Source organism: Dromiciops gliroides, chromosome 2 (genome assembly GCF_019393635.1).
Source record: "Dromiciops gliroides isolate mDroGli1 chromosome 2, mDroGli1.pri, whole genome shotgun sequence".
Taxonomy (NCBI): Eukaryota; Metazoa; Chordata; class Mammalia; order Microbiotheria; family Microbiotheriidae; genus Dromiciops; species Dromiciops gliroides.
The window spans coordinates 26931984-26948071 of NC_057862.1; positions in this window are offsets into that span (position 1 = coordinate 26931984).

Genomic DNA, 16088 nt, shown 5'->3' on the forward strand with positions numbered 1-16088 from the left:
GTACTGGGGATACAAAAAGAGGCAAAAGATAATCCTTGTCCTCAAGGTGTTTGCAATCTAATGGGGGAGGCAACATGCACACAAATTTATACAAAGCCAGGTATCTACAGGATAAAAAGGAGATAATTTACAGAGGAAAAGCACTGTAATTAAGAGATTGGGGAAGATTTCTGGTAGAAGGTGGGATTTGACTTGGCACTTAAAGGAAATCAGGGAGATCATTAGTCATAGTGGAGGATGGAGAGCAACCCAGGTTTTCCTGAATAAGACACCAGCTTTTTAATCAACCATCATGTGCTGCCTCTTCATCTACTATATAAACAAGAAACCCCAGGATAAACCTGCACATTTGACTAGAGGAGAGGTAATTAGGGTCAGGCCTGTTAAAGCTTTACTAGATCAAGCTTTGTATAGCCTAGCATCTGAGAAGATGCAGATGCAGTCCTCCTCCTCCTCATCATCACCATCATCATCACCTTCATCACCACCATCTTCATCATCTTCATCATCGTCATCGTCCCGTCATCTTCATCATCATCGTCGTCGTCATCTTCATCTCTCTGTCTGTTTTTCTGTCTCTGTTCCTCTCCCTCTCTCTCTCTCCCTCTCTCTCCCTTTCTCTTTCCCATATAAGTCTTGGTCCTTAAAAAAAAAATAGATACATGAGCAGTATACAAAATCCTTTGTGTAATCAGTCAATTTGCTTATGTCAAAAGGCACAAAGTTGAGAGCCTGCAATATAGCAGGCGGTCAAAACAAGTGAATAATCAAGAGAACTGTGAATGAGGCTACGTATTCAGAGAAATGATTTCTGTCAGTCATCCAGGGAAAGGCTGAACAATATTTGGAATGTCAAGTGAAGGAACCAGAAAAAAAAGAGAAATACAAGCCAACCCCTGCCCCCAAACCCCCTGCATTTCTGTTACACGAAATAGGGAATAAATTCCAAAATCAGCTGATTGGAGAGCAGATGTCACTATTTTCTTTAGAGACAGAGACTCTCCCTATTCGTTTCTCATCTTGCTCTCCCTCCCAATGCTCCCCTCTACATATGCATGTCTCCATGCAGCTTAATGTAGGGGACAGAATGTGGCTAAAGACCCAGGTTCTGTCTCAAACATTCTCTTTTTTCTCTGTACTATCTGACTCAGTGATCTTATCAGCTGTTTTGGGTCAATGAAGATGATACCAAAATCTACGTATTCAGCTTTCACCTCCTGTCCTGTGCTAAGCTTTTGAAAGTCTAGAATTGAATTCCACGTAGGCATCTCAGACCCAAAATTTCTTAAAGAGAACTTATTATCTCCTCCCCCCCAAAAAAAACCTTTTTCTTCTGACTTCCTTATTATTGTCAAGTAGACTACCATGCTCCTGGATACCTAGACCCTCAATAAACATATATTAAGTGCCTACTTTGTGCATAGACATCATGATAATTACTGGACCATTGTTACATGCCCTTATCTCTCCCTTGGACTATCGCAATAGCCTTCTAACTGGTAACCTTGCCTAATCTTTTCCTATGCCAATCCATCCTCCACTCAGCTGCCAAGGATATTTTTCTAAAGTATAGGTCTCACTGTCCCTTCCCTGCCCAATGAGCTCCAGTAACTCCTATTTTCTTCTTGATCATAAATAAATCTCTATGATATTTGACATTTATGGCTCTTCCCAGTGAAGCCCTTTCCTACTTTTCCAGTCATTTTTCACTTTACTCCTCTCCACATAGTTGAGGATCTTTTTATATTGACTGATGGGCTTTACTTCACACACACACACTAGTTGAGCTCCCATTTCTGTGCTTTTACATTGCCTATGTCCCATGCCTAGAATTCTCTGCCCCTCATCTTCTACCTCTTTATTTTCTTGACTTCCTTGAAGCTTCAATTCAAATTCCAGTTTCTGGAGAAAGCCTTTCCCTTCTTCCCCAGGTGATAGTGCCTTTTCTTCCTGGCCCCAAATTATTTCCCATTTATTTTGTTGATTGGTTTTCTTTCATTTTTGAAGAGTACCAAAATGATATCATTATATTAGAGCCAGTTTACAGTGTGTCTGACTGTTGCTCATCACACCAATGGAAGCTCAGAATACTCTACCCACAGGTTGGGCACAAATAGTCCATGTGCACATTTGGTGTGGATTCTCTAAATTTGTGCATGTTGCTTTTCTTTCTTTCTTTCTTTTTGGTGAGGCAATTGGGGTTAAGGGACTTGTCCAAGGTCACACAGCTAGTAAGTGTCAAATGTCTGAGGCCGGATTTGAACTCAGGTCCTCCTGACTCTGGGGCTGGTGCTCTATCCACAGCACCACCTAGCTATATTGCATTTCTTTTGAACTACTTCAATTCTGCTTTACTCATAGAGCATAGCGTCTTCTTAGATGAGAGTACAACATGCTGGGAGGTCCTGTGCCAGTGTTTCCTATGTTGTAAAATCAATGTGTTTCCGGGGTGGAGCCAAGATGGCAGAGGAAAGGCTGTGAACTCCGGAAGTCATGACAAGATCGCTCCAAAAACATCCAAATAATGCCATAGGAAAATGCCTGGAGCAGCAAAACTCACAGAAGAATGTGCTGAAATCATCTTCTAACCAAGAAAGGCTTGGTAGGTCAGAAGGAGGGAGCTGCTGTGCTAATGCAGGACTTGAGCCCAACCCCACAGTCACCCTGACATAGATCCATTCCCAGGAAGGCCTCACCAGAGAAGGAGACCCTCAGAGCCTCTGAATCAGCTGAAGTGCCAGTGTTGTCTGGAACTAAGCTCACAGTCTAGTGAGTTGGCTGAGCCCTGGGCAGGGGGGAGACTACAGGGGTCTGTGCTGGTGCTAAGGCAGAACTTGGATTTCACACCCCTGATGAGAACCAGGAGGTAGGCTCGAGTAGCAGTGGCCCAGGTGGGGGAGGGACACAGGCTTGTCGGAGTTAACAACCACAACACACAAAGCTGGTTGATTAGCAAGTTGGTCTGGGGTCATCTAAGGACCAGAGAACAGGCTGGGTGAATGAAGGACCTGATTCTCCTTAAATCATACCACCTGGGACTTCTTAAGCTTGGGATACTGCAGCCTGGAAAGAATGCCCCACTTTAAGGAGCTAAAAGTCAAGTAAAAGAAATGCAAGATGATCAGACAGAGAAAGGTGAGGACCATAGAAAGTTTCTTCAGTAACAAGAAAGACCAAGGGTTACCCTCAGCGGAAGATGTAAAATCAATTCCAAAGTTCTTTAGAGTGATTTTGAGAGTGTCATTGTATAGCTTCTTCTGATTGCCTCGTAAGCACTTGCCTTGTGTAAGTTCTCCATAAAATAGTCTTTTATGCAAGCATGTGTTTAGCATTTAAATAATTTGGTCAACCCATTGGAGTTGTTCTCTCTGCAGTATAGTTTGAATGCCTAGCATTTATTTTATATGAATCTTTTAGATGGCTAATTATTTATCAGAGGTATCAATACACATGGCTAGAGGTTAAAGAATGGGGTCAGGTACCAGATACAATTGTAATTGGGAAATATTTAACAAAGTATATTATAACATAATAGACCACATATGGTCTGGGTTTCTAAGTCAACATGGAGCCTGAAGGGGTTCTTATGTATAGTATAGTGACCCTCATTTATATTTTGAGTTTGACACAATTGATTTACATGATGTAAATAAGAATTATAATTAGAATGTAAGCTCCCTGAAGGCAGGTCCTATGGTCTTTCTTCCTTCCTTCCTTCCTTTCTTTCTTTCTTTCTTTCTTTCTTTCTTTCTTTCTTTCTTTCTTTCTTTCTTTCTTTCTTTCTTTCTTTCTTTCTTTCTTTTCTTTTCTTTGTATCCCCAGTTCTTAGCACAGTGCCTGGCACATACTATTCACTAACTTTCTGTCTCTCTCTGTCTCTGTCTCTGTCTTCCTCTGCCTCTCTTTGTCTCTGTCTCTCTCTGTCTCTCTGTATTTGTATCATATTATTGGTTATGATCAGTTCAAGTATGAAAGTCCCTTCTCATTCATTTCCCTTCTCTCTCACACACATTGACTGCTGTTAAAGTCAGCTTGCCTGATCTTATACTTATATAATTGATTTTTGAACCTCAATTATGGACTTTACATTTGTCCTCATTAATCCTCATCTTGTTTGATGTAAGCCAATGCTTTTAGCCTTTTTGTCAAAAGATTATTTTTACAGAGTCACAGCTTTTGTATTGTAAGTGACTAATGCAATTCCCATGTGATATGTGAAATCTTGTCATTACGTTTTTGAAGAGAATATTGAATATGTTATCAATTCCTATGGTATTATAAGCAGCCCCCACTGAGCTCTATTTTGTATGCCACCTAACCAGAAAAAAATGCGGGAAAGAAGGGAGGAACATATAATTAAAATGGCCGTTTCAGTCCCATACTTAGCACACATATCAAAGCACGTATTAATTATCAAATGTAAAAACATGTCAGAGCACAATGACACAGCATGGGTGAATCTTGTTTTTGATGATTCAATTTGAAAAGTGACTCTTTTCTGTTTTGACAGGACTAATGTTTGTTTGGCACTGATAAAATGGTAAATCATTGCTCCTTTCTTCAATAAGACAAAGACTGCCAAAACCCTCCTATTTATACAGAGCTAGTAGATCTGAAGTTTTAATCTATCTTTGAATAGGATGGTTTTAAAATTTCATTTTCCCATGACTTTAGATATCTTACATTCCTCCCTTCACATTGGTTAACTATTTTCTCTGAATATCATTTCTTTTAAATGGAATATTTTCTATTCTCCTTGGGAAATAGGATCAAAGCATCAAAGCTTTAGAGATGGAAAGGCCATAGTTCTAGAACTGGAAGCTACCATGCAGGCCATGCAGTCTGACACCTCCCCCCCCCCCACTGCCCCAATGTACAGTTGAGGACACAAGGTCCAGCAAATTGTGACTTATTCAAGGTCATATATATATTAAACAGAAGAAATGAGATTTGAATTCCTGTCCTCTACCTGTAACGAAGACATTGCTTCTTATTAAGAGAACAAGGGGATCACAAAGAATTAACCCACCATGGAATTTTAGGCTTCCTTGTCCTTCCTCTCATTCTTGAAATTACCTCCTATATGCTTTGTATTTTCCTATCTATGTACATAATTTGTATTATATCGAATCAACAAACAAATCAATAAACATTTATTGTTTCATGTTATTTTTGTTGGTATCTTTTTTGTCCCCCCAGTAATATGAGGTAGCTGGGTGACAGAGTAGGTAAAACACTGGACTTGGAGTTTAAAAAAAAAAAAGGTCTAAATTTGAAATTTGCCTCACACACTATCTGTGTGTTTCTGGGCAAATCACTTACCTGTGTCTTCCACTCACTTTCCTTGTTTTCTGAATGAAATGAAATGACCATTAAGGTGATTTCTGTCTTTAAATCTACGATCCTGTGAGGTCCAAATATATTCTTACTTATTTTCCTACGCAGAGAAACATTTAAAGATTTGAAAAATGGAGTAGTTCTGCAAAACCAATAACATAGAAATCAATTCTTATCATAATATAACATTCCAATCCTGAGTATGTCACCTTTGTAAGGAGGTAAGGGAGATCTACACTTAGACTAAGCTTGGTCATTATAATTGTTCAGAATTCATTTTTTTTTCAAAATAATTTATTAAGGACTTACTATGTATCAGGCACTATAATCTGTTGAGGGTATGGATTTTTTCATTCATGATTTCTTGTACCTCCCAGTAGCTAACACAGTGACTGGTGGATTTGCTGGGGACACGGACTACAATGACATAAGGCTACGTCAAAGAACTTATATCTTATTACAGAAACAGGATGTACCCACAGAAGCAATTACAGCATATCGTAATGTCAAAAATTCTAGCTGTGATGTCCAAAATCTAATGAGTGGTCATCTTAAATTAGAAGCTTTAGCAAGAGTTTAAGTTTTTAAGTATTTATTAAAGTGTATCAGAAGTTAGTGAAGAGAGAAAAAGAGAGAGAGAAAAACCCTAGTTTGGATCTAATTGATAAAGCCAAAGAGAAAAACTCGCCCTTCCCTAACAGCCCACGTGAAGTTCTCTGCCACCATCCCAAAGTCCAGACCAGAAAGACCTCACTTCTCCACAAGTTCTCCAAGAAGCCCCCTGTCAAACAGGAAACAGGGCTGTCCTTGCACACAGCTCCAAGCTAATTGGTTGGTAGCACCAATTGACATGACCCATAGGCAGCAGACATCACTTCTAGAAGCCAATCCAACCTTCAACACTCCAGAAAGGTCACCTCATGTTTTCTCCTCATGGCAGGGTCTCCCTGCAAGATCATTCTCAGCAGGTTTGTAGTGCTCTGATTATCACAATATACAGGATGTCCCCCAAATTTTGGTATGCATTAAAATATTGAGTCTAAGTAAATGGAAGTGGGTAGAGCTTTAATAGCTTAAAACTGAACTGAGAGTTTTGGGACAACTTGCTCTACATAGCAAATACAAAGTGGTTAGATGAAGGAGGAAGGGATGGTTTTTGAAAAAGGCTTTAGGTTGGAAGAGCTGCTTTAAATTGAGCGTTAGAGAAGTTAGGAATTCTCAGAGGCAGTAGTGGGTACAGAATATATCCCAAGGATGAGGGACAACCTGCACACAGGGCCAGAGATAGGAGATATGATGCTATAAGCAAGAAAAGGAAAAACAGACTGGGCATAACATAGACTATGTAGTAGAGGACAGTGTATTCCCAACTGGGAAAGTTGGCTGGAACCAGATTAAGAGCCTTGAGTGCCAAAGATAAGAGTTTATATTTGACTCTACAGGAATTTGAGAGCTATTGGAATTTTTTGAGCTGGAGTGATGTCATCTTGAATACCACATTGGCAGCTATATGTAATATGCGTTGTCAAGAAGAGCGATGAAGCAAGAACAAGTAGGAAGCTATTGTAACAGCCCAGGAAATAGGTGATGAAGGTTTGAACTGGGCATGGGGGATCATCATTTGAGTAGAGGGAAGATGGATGGATATGGAGTAGCAACCCAACTTGACCATGGGTTGGTTATGGGGGCAGGAAGAAGGAGAGTGATGAGTTAAGGATGACTTTGAGGTTGCCAACCTGGCTGACTGAGAGGATGCTCATACTCTCACTAGAAGTGGAGAAGTTGATAAGATGAGTGGGTTTGGAGGGGAAGATCATGATTTCTGTTGTACTCATATGGTGTTTGAAATACCAATGGAACATATAGCCAGAGATGTCCAGTAGGAAGTTGGTAATATAGGGCTGGAACTCAGGAAGGAGACTTGGGTTGGATATATAAAGCTGGGAGTAATCCATATAATGATAATAATTGAATGCAAACCACATGAGGACAGGGGCTATTTCCTTTCCATTTTTTAATATACCCTGCCCCATAGTCTTTGGCAAGGTAATAGATGTTTAAATGTTTATTAAATTGAATTTTATCTAATTGTTTATTTATAACCATCTCTGATGTTGTGAGTATGGCATTTTCATGGTGGCTGATTTTTTGGGGGGAATCTACTTCTCCTATATGTATTTTCCCTAGTTGAATATCCATTTTATTTCTAATTTTATGACAAGCTGACAAGCTGGTAATAAAAAGTATGCCTTGATCTAGCAGAATTGCTGGGAGGCACTTAGTAAGGAGGTGGTGAATGAGTGGACAGAACTGATCATTAAAGAAATGCCAGGCTCTCTAGGTATTTAGACTCTTCCTACTGAAAAATGAATATCCTATGATTATCATCATTTCATTCTTATTCTAGAGTAGTAATGAAGTGCTTGTCAGGCAATCTCCACTGTGAATTGGGACTATTGTTATTGATATTCCCCCCCATAGACAAGAAGCCAGGTCCCACTCAAATCCAGTGTAATGGGGAATAAGAGCACCTCACACTTCACCTGTGCTGCTCAGTTTACAAAGCATTTTCTTCACAATGGCCCATGAGGCAGGTAACCCAGCACAAATATCATGGTACCTATTTTGAAGATGAGGTAATTGAGATTACAAAGAAGAATAATCACTCATAAAACATAACAAAGCTAGTCAATGATAGGGTTTGAGATTGAACCTCAATGGAATGACTCTAGGGCCAGTTAATCCTTCAACTCTGTAAGGAGGGTCTGCTGGGAGCTATGGCAGAATGCAGTAAAGAGCACTATAGTATCAGAGGGCCTGGATTCAAATTTTGCCTCTGATGCATATTGTCTATGTGACATTAGGCAAATCACTTCACGTTCACCTCTCTATCCCTCATCTGCAATATGATGAGGTTCAACCAGATGACCTCTGGGGAACCTGATGACACTAAATCTATTGTACTAAAGAATTAAAAAAATTTTCTATAATACAATTTTTATTATGTCTCTATTTCATTCCAAGATATTTGAAGTTTATTGTTCTGCTTTGGATGTGTTCTTTCTTTTAAGAATACTAAACATTTTCAGTGTCTTCAGGTTTTTTTTTTTTTGGATCCTCCTGTGACTCCCCCCCCCTTCTGCAGTTTCCTTCCCATGACAAAGAGAGAGAGAGAGACAGACAGACAGACAGACAGACAGAGACAAAGACAGAGACCCAGAGAGAGACAGAGAGACAGAGAGAGACAGAGATAGAGGAAGAGACAGAGAGTATAAATAGCTGAAGGGTATCAGGGTAGAGGCTTCCCAGAATAGATGGTACCTGAACTGAGCCTTGAATGAAGACAGGGAATCTGAAAGGCAGAGATGAGCAGGGAGAGCATTCTAGATATGGGAGCTAGCCTATAAGAATGCTCAGATGTGAGTGATGTCAAGGAAAATTCAACAAGTAATTGGTTGACTTTTGGTTGACAATCTGATAAAAGGTAAATAACTTTTTTTTTTTCCAGCAACAAACATTTATTTTATTTTCCAGTTACACGTAAGGGTAGTTTTCAACATTCATTTTCATAAGATTTAGAGTTCCAGATTTTTCTCCCTCCCTCACTCCCTTTCCTCCCGCCTCCACAAGATTGCAACCAGGTTATATATGTATAATCCACAAGTGTTCTTTTTATCAGTTCTTTCTATAGGGGTGAATAGTAAGCTTCCTCATTAGTTCTGTGACATTTAAAATTGGATATTAGATCATAAATCTCCCCTCTTTAACCTTTCCCTTAATTTATCTCCCAGACTAGTAAATGGAAGAAGCTTCTGGTTTTCTAGTTACAGCTTTTATTGTATGGTAGTCACAAGGTGATGTTGATTAGAAGGATAGGAAAGTAGAAACACAATACAAATTGTCTTAAGTCTAAGCTTAGTCTATATTTTGTATAAAACTCACCAAAAGCTGAAGGCCACCTTTGGGGAGAGAGAGACCGTGTCAAGCACGTGCTGCTGCTAACCGTGAGCCGGGCCCAGTCGAACTCTCATCAGCATCAGCCTGTGCAGCGCAGTCAGGAGACCAGCAGAGCAGGAAAGAACTCCCACTTCCGTTCTCTCCTTGCCTTTTAAGCTTGTACCCCAGAATTGGAGTGCTAGCAGGCAGTCTGACGTGCGAAACAGGCAGACTGGTGTGCGTAGCTCACACCATTGGTCTCCTCCCCGAAAGGGTGGTCCTTAAAAAAAAAAACTGGCGTCCTTCAGTTATCCTAACCGACTGTTAAAAAACTTTCATATTTTTTTACCACAGTTCCTTGGGATTATCTTGGATCATTGCACTGCTGAGGGTAGTTAAGTCATTCACGATTGCTCATTGAACAATACTGCTATCACTATGCACAATGTCCTCCCAGCTCTGCTCACTTCACTATACATCGATGTTCATTAGTCATTTCAGTTTTTTCGGGGATCATCCTGTTTGTCATTTCCTGTAGCACAAGATCATTCCACTACAATCATATAACACAGCTTTTTCCATCATTCCTCAATTGATGGACATTCCCTTGATTCTCAATTCTTAGCCTCCACCAAGAGTTGCTATGAATATTTTTTGTCCAATTTTTCCCCCTTTTCTCTTTTTCATGATTAGTATTGTTAACTGTTTCCCTTCCATCCTATTCCCTTCCCCATGATATTTATTCTATTATCCATCTTCTTTCATCCTATCACTCTTCAAAAGGGATTTGCTTCTGTCTGTCCCCTCCCCCACTCTTCCCTTCTTTCTTTTGCCCCTCGCTCTTTATCCCCTTCTCCTCCTATTTTCCTGCACTGTTAGAGAGATTACTCCACCCAATTGAGTGTGTACATTATTCCCTCCTTGAGCCAATTCTAATGAGATTGTGGTCTTTGAGCCAATTCTCATGAGTGTTAGGCTCATTTACTGCCCAGATTAAACAGATTACTACAACCAGTTAGGTTTGTCTGTTAGTCCCTCCTTGAGATAGCTCTGATGGTCCTTGAGCCTTTTCTGATGAATGTAAAATTCATTTACTGCCCTGCTGCTCTCCCATCTCTTCCCCCACTCCATAAGCCTTTTCCTGTTTCTTTCATGTAGGATTTCACTTCTTCCCTTCCCTCTCCCCCAGTGAATTCCCTTCACTCCACAATTGTACCCTATAGATGTCATCACCTAGCTAAGTGACACAGTGGACAAAGCATCACCCCTGGACCCAGGGGGATCCCAGCCAAAACCTGGCCTCAGACACAAGACAGTCACCCACTGTACAACCCCAGGTATGTCCCCCAGCTCCAATTTTTTATGGTTCTCTAGGGTCTTGTATTTGAAAGTCAAATTTGCCATTCAGTTCAGGTCTTTTCGTCACAAATATCTGAAAGTCTTTTTCATTAAAGTCCCATTTTTTCCACTGAAAGATTATGCTGAGTTTTGCTGGGTAGGTGATTCTTGGTTGTAATCCCATTTCCTTTGCCCTTTGGAATATCATATTCCATGCCCTCCAATCCTTTTTTGTAGAAGCTGCTAGATCTTGTGCTATCCTGACTGGGGCTCCACAGTACTTGAATTCTTTCTTTTTGGCAGCTTGCAATATTTCCTCCTTGACCTGAGAGCTCTGGAATTTGGCTATAATATTCCTAGGAGTTTTCAAAAAGTAAATAACTTTTGCTGAACAGGTACAGACTGAACTTCAATATTGGGTCAAAATCAGTGGGAGTAGGTAGAATAATCAATCACTTGGCAAGTATTTTTTGTACCTTCAATCAGTATAGGATAGAAAAGAAATAGTAATTATGGTCCCTGACAACAAGATGCTGTATTCTACTTGGGGAGGCTATAATAAAATATAAAAACAATAATTACTAATAATAGTAACTAAAATTTATATAGTACCTTAATGTATTTAAAAATATTTTGCACATAATATCTCATGTAGTCCTCTCTACAGAACTTTGAGGTGGGTCTGAGTTTGAGTTAGTTATTTTTTATTTTGATACATACCTGTGAATATTGTTATCCCATGGTCTTAGAAGGATTGAAGTCCAGGGTCATTTGAAGGGTAATAGAGAAGTATGTGATAGACATTTTTAGAGTGCAACATTTTATGCATAAGACTTGTGAAGGATCAGAGATTTGAGTGGGAAGGGACTTTGAAAACACATTATCCAATTCCCCTTATTTGCAATAATTGAGACCTAGCTGCATAGGAAAGAAAAAAAGGAGTTGGGGCAATTGCATAGCCATAGTGAGGATAGTTGGCAATATCCATTGGTATTTACCCAAATAGATAAAAGCCTTAAAGGCAAAGCAGACCTGAATGGGTTCTAATCTATACCAATTTTGCAAATGCCCACATCAATAATATAGCAGGTCTACCCATGTAACAAAGTAATCTTAAAATAAATTGAGAGCCATGATATAGAGGACTAGGGACGTGGTCATTCCATTGTACTCTGTCCTTGTCTTTCCAAATGTTTGGAAAATATTTGGGGCAGCTAGGTGGCGCAGTGGATAAAGCACCAGCCCTGGATTCAGGAGTACCTGAGTTCAAATTCGGCCTCAGACACTTGATACTTACTAGCTGTGTGACGCTGGGCAAGTCACTTAACCCCCATTGCCCCGCAAAAAACAAAACAAAACAAAAACAAAAACAAAAACAAAAACAAAAACAAAAAAAAACAAATGTGGAGTTTTCGATTTGGTTCTGGGTCACATTATGGGAAATAAACTATCTATTGAATGTCCTGCTGAGAGAAATTGGGATGGATGATGAATGACTTTGAGGTTGTACTTTATAAGAGTTATTTGAAAGAAATGTTAATGTTTATCTTTGAGAAGAGAAGATTTGGGAGAGAGCAGGAGCACAATCTTCAAGTATCTCAAAGTCTATCCCATGGATGAAAGATTGAAATATTAACCATTTTTATTAAAAAAGAAACCTAGGAATGGTGGATGGAAGTTGCAAAGAACATTGTTTAAAAGAGAAAATAAGAAATGTTAGCAATTAGAGCTATCCCAAAGTAGGATGGCATGTGGATTGTAAAGTTGCTATCTGGCAATACTGTCTAAAATATCTAATGCGTGGTCACCAATAAATTATAAGCTTTAGCAACAGTTTAGCCTTTTAAGCATTTATTAAGGAGCATTAGGATCTAATGATCAGAGATAAAGGTGAAAATCTAACTATTTCTAAGAGACCCCATTATCCGACCTGCCATGGTGAGGTCAGGAAGAAAAAGGACCCAACACTTCCTTCTTCCTCCCAGAAGCCTCCTGTGATACTGGGAACATTCAATCTACATGCACACACAGCTCCAAGCTAATTGGCTGGTAGCTTTGATAGATAGTACCCCTGAGCAAACCTCACTTCCTGACACCAAGGAACTGACCTTGCAAAGCACATGTCTTACCCTCAGAAACTTTCTCCTCATGGTGGAGCTTTCCTACAGTAACTCTCCAGCAGGTGGCATCATTCCAATTATTACAGGATAAAGGTAATGGCTTCCCCCTCATTAGTGGGCTTTCAATGAAGGTTAGATGGCTAACAACTTGTTGGAGATTTACATGGGTGATTGTTTAGTTATGAGTTGAACTAAATGGCCACTGAGGTCTCTTGAAACTTGGAGAAAGTTTTAATGAATTCTAGATGACCATATTTCTAGGATATTGAACCTGGTCTTCACATTCAGGGACAGGTTGGATTAAATGACCTGCTGCCAGCTTTCCACACTCAGACATAACCCACTTCTGGAAAGGAAAGCCTTCGGTTAGGGATATATACTGCAGGTTTATCCAGGAAAGCTCAGGTCACATGGTAGGCAAAGGTGTGAAAAAGAGAAAATTAATACATGGTTTTCAAAGCAGGGGAAAGTTTAGCTTTAAGCTGCAACCAATGTAGACATTTAAAGAAGCAGGAAGAAATGATTAAAGTAGCAAGGAAGCTGAGGTGACAGTAAAAATTGGGCAAGCCCAGGAGCACATTTGTATAGAAGGATGGAAAGAAAGCAAAGATAATCCTGTTAGTGAGAGTAAATTTTATTGGAAAATATTGCAAGGAGGAAAATTTAGAAAGAGCCCCAGTTCAAATTTGTGTCAGGTGAACCACAGGAGACAGGCAGAAACTTTGTTCCTCACCCACCCCACAAAAATAAAAGCAAGGACGGGTTCCAAGACCCTGGCTCTCAATAAATTAATCAATCAGCAAGTGTTTATTTTGGGCTTCAATATGTAATAGGCACTTGGCTAAAGGCTGAGGATAAATATAAAATTAAAAGCAGTCCCTGCCCTCAAGGAACTTACATTTTAATGATGGTCATATGTAAATAAATAGGTTCATAAAAGATACATACGGGGTAGATGGGAAATTACCTCTGTGGGGAAAACTTGAGCAGTATAGACACAGGGAAATGGCTCCTGCAGAAGGTAGCACATATTCACATGTTCATTAATTTGGTTGCCCATTCCCCTTAGTATATACTTACACCATGTCAACATAGAATTGGGGAGAAAAGTCTTCAGTTAGTAAAAGGATGTTTATGGCTCATGCCACACAGGCCTTGAGGTTTACTTGTGGCTGAGGCTTCACTTGGCTCTTATCACTGCCCCAAATGTCTGGGTCAATAGATTTTCCTAGTTTGTATGGATTTTCAGCTGAAATACCTCTTGGGTAGAATAAAAGAAAACCAATATTCCTGCAGTAGATATTGAAATCCCATGAGAACCAAAAATAGGGCTGGCCCTCAGTTAGCATTTCCCCAAATTTCCCTTTCCCCTTTGATCTTTGGGTTGCCCTTGATGAGTCATGAATTTCATGGAAAGGAGACGTCCTTACTCAGTTTCTTTTCTGGTCTGTATCAGTCTCCTGTCAAATAAGAACCCAAAGAACCAGGAAAATGAATCATTAAATAGTTTTATGTGTTATGTGTTACACAGACAGGATGATTTTCTTTAAGAATGTTCCTGCTCAGACATCTGTTGGTGGACCTTATTGTTTGGTTTCCAGAAATCCGAAAGAGAAAGTGGAAAGTGTTCTCATCTAGTCCAGGAATTTTTAACCCAACACAATGATTTTAATAGTTCTATTTCAACAAGAATAATTTTCTTCCTAATTCTCTATATTTTATTTTGTGTATTTAAAGCATTATTCTTAGCAGAAATCCATAGTCTTTACAAGACTGAATGCCGAAGTTTGGCATGACACAAAGTGAAGAATCATTTATTTTTTCCATCCTGTGACTGAACATGAATTCCCCCTACCCCATTTCCCACCCCCACTGACAAACACATTACATGGTCACTAAGTCTTTCCTTAAAGATGTGAAGTAAGGGAGAATTCACTATCTTAAGACATTTTCTTTTCCCCAAACTCACTCCTCTTCAGAATTTCAGCATCTCTGCTGAACGCACTACTGTACTTCTACCCACCCAGTTCATATTCCAGTGTCATCCTTGTCTACTCACTCTCACTCATGAATCAGAAACAAAATCTTGATTCTTGTACTTCCAACATGTCTTTTGCATATACCTCTCTCTATCCACTCCCACAACTTCCACCCCCTTTCAGGTTTTCATCACTTTTCTCTTGGAATATCTTATTAATCTCTTACTTTCCGCCCTGCCTCAGACCTCTCTTCATGCCAATACAGCCTTCATATATAGATCAAAGTGATTTTCTTAAAGTAAGTTTGACTATTTCACCTCTCTGCCCTCTGCCTTGTTCCTATACGTAAGTTACTTCCTATTCACTTCTAGATGAAACTAGAAGTTCATGAAGATTGAATAAGAGCCTCTTGGATCAAATATAAATTTTGTCTCTCAGTTAAAGCTTTTTACAGACTTACCATCCTAACTTTCCACTTTTATTACACATTCCTACACTCCATTTTCTCTCCGGTCCATTCACACTGGTTTTCTTGCTGATTCTCACCCCTTGGCCTTGTTGTTCCTTATCTGGCATGGTCTCCATCTTCATTTTTGTTTTTTGGAATCCCTGGTTTCCTTCAAGATTCAGTTCAAGTTCTCATTTGAATGAAGTCCTTCTTGGTCAGGCAAATGCTAGTCTTCCTCCTTTACTCACCCATCATATCGATTTGCCTGACAGTGATTTTATATGTCTCATATATACCTGTATGGGTGAGTATAATCTCCTTTTAGAATACAAGGTTCTCAAGGCCACAGGTTATTTCAGTTTCGTTTTTGTATGTCTATTGCCCAACTCTGCACAGCAAATAATCACCAATTATGTCTCAGGCAGCCTATTCCATCTTGAAATATCTACAATCGTTAGGAAAGTTTTCTGGAAATAAAGTGTAAATTTACCTTCTATTTCTGCCCTCAAGTAAAGCAAACCCAATCCCTTTTCCACAGGACAATATTTTTGAGGGTGAGGCAATGGGGTTAAGTGACTTGCCCAGGGTCACACAGCTAGTAACTGTCAAGTGTCTGAGGCTGGATTTGAATTCAGGTCCTCCTGACTCCAGAGTCAGTACTCTAGACAATTTTTTTTTAATATCCTTGAAGCCAGCAGTTGTGTACCCCACTTCTGTTTCTTCTTTGCTCTGCATGAAACACCTAATAAGACCTCCCTCCAAAGGTTGTTGTGAGGATCAAATGGCATAATAATTCTAATCACTTAGCACATTGCCTGGCACAAAGTAAGGGCGTTTAGGATGCTATCTATTAAACACTCCAAATTCTTTCAGGCCCAAGCCTCTCAAGATCCATTCTAGTATCAAATTAAAAAAGCAAAACAACACAAA